Source organism: Crinia signifera, chromosome 3 (assembly GCF_055691185.1).
Source record: "Crinia signifera chromosome 3, ASM5569118v1, whole genome shotgun sequence".
Classification (NCBI taxonomy): Eukaryota; Metazoa; Chordata; class Amphibia; order Anura; family Myobatrachidae; genus Crinia; species Crinia signifera.
In genome coordinates this window covers 98,919,833-98,927,999 of record NC_139219.1, presented here as the reverse complement: position 1 = coordinate 98,927,999, position 8,167 = coordinate 98,919,833, and positions in this window count along the sequence as shown.

Below are 8,167 nucleotides of genomic sequence, written 5' to 3'. Positions count from 1 at the left end.
TATAATATTCAGATAAAGACCAACCCTCACAGTCTGCTGCCACAGGTACCGACCTGCCTGACTGAGACGGCGCCCCTGGTCTGAGTATTAAGAACTTTCCACGCTCCCATTCACAGTCAGAAATATTGATACACAATCATACCCCGACATGGGTGGAAATAATAGTAAGAATAAAACAGTCTATCCACCCCCATTACCTAGTGAAACATGTAAGGAATATGTTGCCCGTAATTCATCCACGGATTACTTCTTAGTTAATCCATGGGTAGTCAATTTAGCAGGGTGGACAGAAGCAGTAAGTCCCAACCCTGTCCCCAGAGAAGGATCAAACTACCCTTTCTTCATGGATATGGTCAAAGGTCTTTGTCTAGAGGATAAAGAAGCCTGGCCATATTACACAGCAGATCCCAAGTGGGATATGAAATACATGCGTGCAGGAGGAGAACAATGGCTCATCATTGCTCCCTCCTGGTACGACACAAACTTATCTAAGAAACAGAGAAAGATAAAATCTGTCACAACAAAATTACATAATATAGAAGAATTAAGGTGTAATAAAATACTCAAAAATCTGTCACCACCTCCCTATAGTCCACTATACCCCTCCATTACAGACACAGAATTAATGGCTGTCGGACATCATATCTTGAAACCCACAGCCCCATCATTTGGTGAAACAGGTATAAAACCACCTAAAAAGCCAAAAGAAAAAATAGACCAGAAAGATGAATAAGTCATCCGAAAACGATGACACACCTCCCTTAGAGGGACATGAAGAAAATGAGGATCAAATGTTAGACAGGATCACAAGACAACAATTAATGGCAAAAAGAATAAACATAGATCCATCAAAAACAATCGATGAACTCAGTCCCAAATCAACAAACTCTGGTGCCATCTATGATGGAACCGCAACCACCCATACACCCTTCATGACAATAGGTGATCAATTACTGACTAAACCCATAGACATAGAGGATCTAAATAGAATAATCAAACACTGCCCAAAACCCACTGTCACAGCAACAGGATGCATTGCATATTTAAAAAAGGCATGTAATGGCAGAAATTACACACAAGAAGATATCAAATTAATTGTCGATAATGTTATAGATCATCACCACGCTTGGGACTGGGATAAGGTTCCAACAATTAGTGTAAAATCCGCAGATATCGACGCCTCAGACTACCCCTTAAATACCACAGAGGGGATAAAGAAAATGTGGACTGAATTAGAAACATACATGGTCCAAGTATTTAAAATGAGATCCTCCCTACCTGTAGCAGTGACTTGTAAGCAAAAACCCACTGAGACAGTCACTGAATTCTGGAAGAGATTTAGGAAATGTTGGACCGAGGAAGCTGGCCTCTTCCTCGACATGCACCACTTACTCATTTCCACCTTTATCAGTAACTTACACAGCTCCATCTCAACATCAGTAAAGCAGAGTGTCTCTTCTTGGACCTCTGACAGTGTCGAGGAATTTGACACACACCTATACGAAAAAGAAGCAGCAGGTTGTTTTGAAGTAAAAAAACCCGCCACAATTCCTAGTCATAGTTATCAACAAGACAACAGGGGCCCACCAAATAGACAGAGTAGGGCACCCCAATATGGTCAAAGGAAACCCTTCAGACCATCACAAGGCCCACCACACCAACACCATCGGGCCCCTCCTTACAACAGAGATAATAACACTGGCGCAATAGCAAAACAAACAACATGTTACAATTGTGGCCAAGATACACACTGGGCTAGGGAATGCCCATTCCCACCCCAAAGACCACAACAACCATATCGACCTCCACAAGGCCCACACAGGTCTCAACAACCATCTTTCACACAAGGGCCACCCAGAGCAGCCCGTGGCCCCACACCCGTTCAAGAACATGTACGCTTTAGAGTTGACTGGTCCGACCCCACCCTGTGACGGGGCCCGGAGGAGGGTGTCCCATCTTTTGTCCAATTTACCACCCACTGGGAAGATGCACCCCTTGTCACATTATATGTGAATGGGAAGAAACTACCCTTTTTGGTAGACAGCGGTGCCACAACCAGTGTCCTGTGTTCCTTACACTATGATGGTGAATTACAAAAGACTACTCCTTCAATGGGAATCAACGGGATACCCACTGACACTTACCTGACTGACGAACTGACCATACAATCTGAAAACGGACGTTATTTAGGTGAACATCAATTCAGGGTCATCGCAGAATGCCCTGTCAACTTATTGGGAAGGGACCTTTTCAATAAATTCCGCATCTCCATCACACCTTCACCCAAGGGAAGTGGACTTCACGTCACTTCACCACACTTCTTAATGTCCCAAGACTCACTTAACACTTCAATTGACAAAATCAACGCAGGAATCTGGGCCAACGGTCCCTATGACACAGGCTTCATACCCTGTACGCCATACAAAGCCAAACTCAAACCAGATTCAAGTCAAGTATACATCAAACAATATTCACTCTCACAAGAGAAAATTGAAGGTCTTAGACCAATGATACAGGAGTTCTTAGAACAAGGCATACTGAGATATGTTGTCTCACCATACTCAACACCCATCAACCCAGTCTCCAAGGCTGACGGAAGTATTAGATTTGTACAGGACTTGAGGAAGGTAAATGACCTCATAGTCCCAATTGCACCAATAGTGCCAGACATTAACACACTCATTTCAGCCATCCCTGCAGAAGCAGTATATTTTACAGTGGTGGATCTGAAGAACGCATTTTTCAGTATCCCGATTGACGCAGAGACCCAATTACTCTTTGCTTTTTCTTTTGAAGGTAAACAACTCACCTGGTGTCGTTTACCACAAGGCTATATTGACTCACCTGTAGTCTATAGCATAGTCCTCCAAGCCACATTGGCTCCATGGCACCCCCCCCATAGTTCTGTCCTGCTACAGTATGCAGACGATCTGCTACTCTGTAGTCCAACGGAGGAGGCCAGCCGGGAGGATGGTATATCACTGTTAAACTGGTTATGTGAATGTGGACACAAGGTGTCCAAAACAAAAATGCAATGGTGTCAAAAGCATGTCAATTACTTGGGTTTTGTGCTCTCTGAGGGAGAAAGGAAAATCAGCCCACAACGCATACAGTCTGTACTGGGCCTGGTCACCCCAGCTACCCAGAAAGATATGCTGTCTTTCTTGGGTATGGTAAATTACTGCAGACAGTGGATTTCTGATTGTTCCTATTACGATAATATCTTGAGACAATGCACACTCAAAGACAAACCCAAAGTCATACAATGGTCAAATGAAATGTTTTCTGCATATGAAAAGCTCAAAGCAATGTTAGTTAAAAGCCCCGCACTTGGTCTCCCCAACTATGTTTTGCCATTTCACCTGTTTGCAAGGGACACCTGTAAAACTATGGCGGGTGTGCTCACCCAAGTTCATGGAGGCAAAATGCGACCCGTCGCATTCTTTTCAAAGGTAATGCCGGTCACTGTACAAGGAATGCCTGCTTGTCTTCAAGCACTGGCTGCCTGTGCAATGGTTGTTGAAATGGCTGCCGCACTCACTTTAGGACACAGTACCGTTCTCCATACTACACATAACGTATTGTCCATCCTCAAAGGCTTACATACACAACACATGTCAGCCCAAAGACTCAGTGGTTACGAGGTACTCCAACTAGGTAACCCATCACTCATTATCAAGTACGCAACAAATTCAGAGGGACCGGTGCCCATACTCAATGCCCTTTTAGGCTTAAAAGGACCTGACGACGAGGCACCTCCTCCACATGACTGTTCTCTGACAATTGACTCAGAAACTTCACCCAGAAGTGACATGTCGACTGTGCCCATACCTGACGCCGACATAATTTTTGTTGACGGATCTTGCAGTCGACCAAATGACAACACGTACCAGGCAGGCTACGCAGTAGTTAAACTTCCTCAAACTGTTCTTGAAGCAAAAGCAGTTCCTCTACAATCAGCACAAGCTGCTGAACTAATTGCTCTCACAAGAGCATGCCACCTATACACTGCAAAGCCTGTCACTATTTACACAGACTCCAAATATGCCTATGGCGTTGTCCACGACCATGGTATGATTTGGCAGCGCCGAGGCTTCACAGGCGCTGATGGAAAAGGCATATCACATGCCCAATTAATCACTGATCTCCTACATGCAATCACACTGCCTTCACACATTGCCATCCTCCACTGCAAAGCACACACCGGAGGAAAGGACGATATCTCGCGGGGCAATGCCCTTGCTGACACTGCTGCAAAACAGGCTGCTACCACATCCACATACAATCTCACACTGGCCGTAATCTCGCCACCATCCTTAGATGACACATACTTACTTACGGAATTACAGGCGGCTGCCTCTAACTCTGATTTATCAGATTGGACATACCCAATTCTGCAGAAGAATCCACGGACTGGATTAATCTGCAAAGAGGGGAAACCATGCATCCCCCAAACAAGCGCTTCACTGTTCATAGCACACTACCACGGAGTAGGTCACCACAGTAAAGTCACGACAACACTGCTCCTCACCAATGATTTTTACATCACAAATGCAAAAGAACTTGTAAACCAATATGTTAGCAGATGTATTGTGTGTCTTAGAAACAACCCAAACAACCCCAATAAAGCAAGACACCAGCATCTTGAATACCCAACCACCCCGTTTACTCACCTGCAGATAGATTTTACCCATATACCAGGTACAGGAAAACAAGAATACACTTTGGTCATAGTTGATATGTTCTCACGATGGCCAGAAGCATTTCCAACAAAGTCCGAAGACGCAAAAACAGTTGCCCGCATTCTCACGCAGGAGATCATTCCGCGATGGGGATGCCCACTACAAATCAATAGCGATAAAGGATCAGCCTTTACTGCAAAAGTCACTGAAGCTCTAGTTAAAGCCTTGCAATTCCAATGGAAATTCCACATTCCCTATCATCCCCAGAGCTCAGAAAATCCCAACTTCAGCTGCTATCGACACAGAGGTCGACACCGATCCAGAGATTGACACAGGCCGGACCAGCGAGGTACTAACGAGGGTAGACAACCCTGACCTCCAACAGGACGAGGTACTAACGAGGGTAGACAACCCTGACCTCCACCCTGGAGAAGAACTGCCGGTTGAAGATACCGAGGACGAAGACTTACAACCTCCTGAAGCCGAGGGGGACTTTGAGAGAAATGAATCCCCCCACTTTAGCCCTAGTGACTTTGCTAGGTCTTGCAGTATATATACCCCTTAAAGCTGAAGTAGATATAACTCGAGATGACGAACTGTTAACCCTATGGTATAATTCATCTAATACCCATGTTGCCACATTTGTGCTTGACTATTTCCAATTCCCAAAACTAGCTAGAAAGAGAGAAAAAATCGATCAAGCCATGCGAGCATCATCATCCAACTTAAGGCCCGAAGTTATTTATATCTGTGTAACAAGTGATTACTGGGGACACGACTGTGATTACTGGGGAGCAGCAGCCTGGAATACAGGAGATCGATGGGGCTATCACCCCACCGAGGCTCTCAGTAGAAAGGATAAGCACGATAAAACCCTCATAGATAGAATGACTATCTCCAAGCGTACCACTATCTGCACTTCCTCTAACGCAGACCGACCCCACGGGTACTGGAAACCTAAGACCCTCAAGCCCTGTCAGTTTACGATAAATATAGAAAACCCCAGCCCCCAAGACAGCGGCCTGTACGTATTTGGACTTCACTTCCCCCGAGGCCCAGTCCCTAGCTACCGGCAAACCTTCTACCTAAAGGATATGTATAATGATAAAAACTATGTCCCCAGTGCACAAAGGGGAAGGGATGACACAGGTAAGCCTCTTATGCCACACATAGTTAAGTTCAAAGACATGTTAGCTATCAACAACCCCACTTATGAAGATACTATAGCTATGGAAACTGGATTCTCAGATGTTAATTTTTGGTTAGAATGGATGAAATATAATGCCCATAAAAGTAATAATACTGATTGTTATGTATGTGCTAAATCTAGACCTCATCTAGGTACTGTCCCCCTGAATATACCAGAATCAGAGGATAAATGCTTTTTTACCTTGTACACTGATAATAAGACATTAGATAATGAATGTGAGTCATGGAAAAGGAATTACCCCATTTTGTCTAAACACACCAACCCAGGTAACACTATCACCATCTACCCAGGTAATTACACTTGTTATTACTCAAATATCACCAATGGAGCTGATTGGAAAGTATTTCCTGAAGGATTCTGTGCCACTCGCAGATTCTTTGCCCTACCCATTATGAAAAAGTCCCTTGGTGATATTTATTTTATCTGTGGTGATATGAAAATTAGAACCAGACTCGAAAAAACATGGAAAGGAGAATGTGCCCTGGCTAAAGTCATTATGCCTATCCACATTCTACCCTCCAGCATTGAAATACCCACACCTGCACCCACAACAAAACCACTAGACATTATTAGAAGTAAAAGAGAAACACCTAAGGAAAGTTTTGATCCTCATGTATACATAGATACTATTGGTGTCCCAAGAGGGGTCCCAGATGAGTTCAAAGCACGAGACGAAGTTGCTGCCGGCTTTGAATCACTGATACCCATTGTGACAATCAATAAAAATGTAGCATGGATAAATTATATGTATTATAATCAGCAGAGATTTGTTAATGATACCCGAGATGCTTTGAAAGGTATAGCTGAACAATTAGAGGCCACCTCCCAGATGACATTCCAAAATCGAATGGCCTTAGATATGATTCTTGCTGAAAAAGGAGGAACTTGTGTGTATATTAATAAAGTAGCAGGATGCTGTACGTACATACCTGACAACACAGGTCCCAAAGGTAAAATCACTTTAGCTATTAAAAAGTTAGAAGATCTATCCATCGAACTCAAGAAGAACTCAGGTGTCACCGACCCCTGGAGTGCTTGGTTTGGATGGATGAACAATTGGAAACATGCCTTAGCTCAGCTAGGCATTTTCCTACTTGTAGTACTGATATTATTTATGATTATTGCTTATTGTGTTTTCCCCCTGTGCAAGAAGATTGGGGCAAAGTACCTAGACAATGCTACACCTGTTATGTATGCTGACTTGTCTGCCAAGACCCCTTCCCCAGAAGATTACGCTGCTTATGTCACACAGCAACGCCAGAAGAGGGAAGCCGTTTATAAGAATCAGATAGTCTGAGAGACTATGATTCTAAGAGGGGATTGAAGGGTTAATCAGCCATCTTGTCTTAATGTACTTCTGAGTTTCGTTTCTCCTGTACATTCTGTAAGTTTCCTTTCCTGCATATCACGTGATGCTACTTCCCCAACTTGTTCCTTTGAACTCTGTGTTATGCACTTCGAGATAACTGAATACCATGCGATTTGTCCGAAACTGCTGTATGCTACACCATGTCCCTATATGGTAACTTGTACTCCCCCCCCCCTCTCTAGACACTGTACTTTCCCCACCTCTGTACCTAAATGCCAGCCTATTAGCTTGTCGAGCCTACATCCTATGTATTGTTATAAATATGTGGTACGTCCCCCATTAAAGCCAGAGTTGTACCCTGCATACTTGGTCTCCGATTATTGATCATTTCTATACAGGGTCTCTCTCTCACGGAATTCTAAGGAGTCATCACATTGAGGTCTATCAGGTAAAGGAGGGATAACAATACATCTCCCAACACCTTCCTACAGATAAGTAGCCTGGGTAACACTTTTACCCATCCTTCCTACGGATTAGTATCCTTGGTAAAACTTTTACGCGGCCTTCCTACGGATAAGTATCCTTGGTAACACTTTTGCCCGGCCATCCTACGGATAAGTAGCCGGGGTAACACTTTTGCCCGGCCTTCCTACGGATAAGTAGCCGGGGTAATACTTTTGCCCTTCCATCCTTCGGATAAGTAGCTTGGGTAACACTTTTGCCCGTCCTTCCTACGGATAAGTATCCTTGGTAACACTTTTGACCAGCCTTCCTACGGATAAGTAGCCTGGGTAACACTTTTACCCAGCCTTCCTATGGATAATTGCCTGTTTTACCCGACAGCCTGGCCTTCCTATGAATAAGTAGCCTGAGTAACAGTTTTGCCCGGACTTCCTACAGGTACTGTAAGTAGCCTGGGTAAAACTTTTGCCCGGCCTTCCTACGGATAAGTAGCCTGGGTCACAC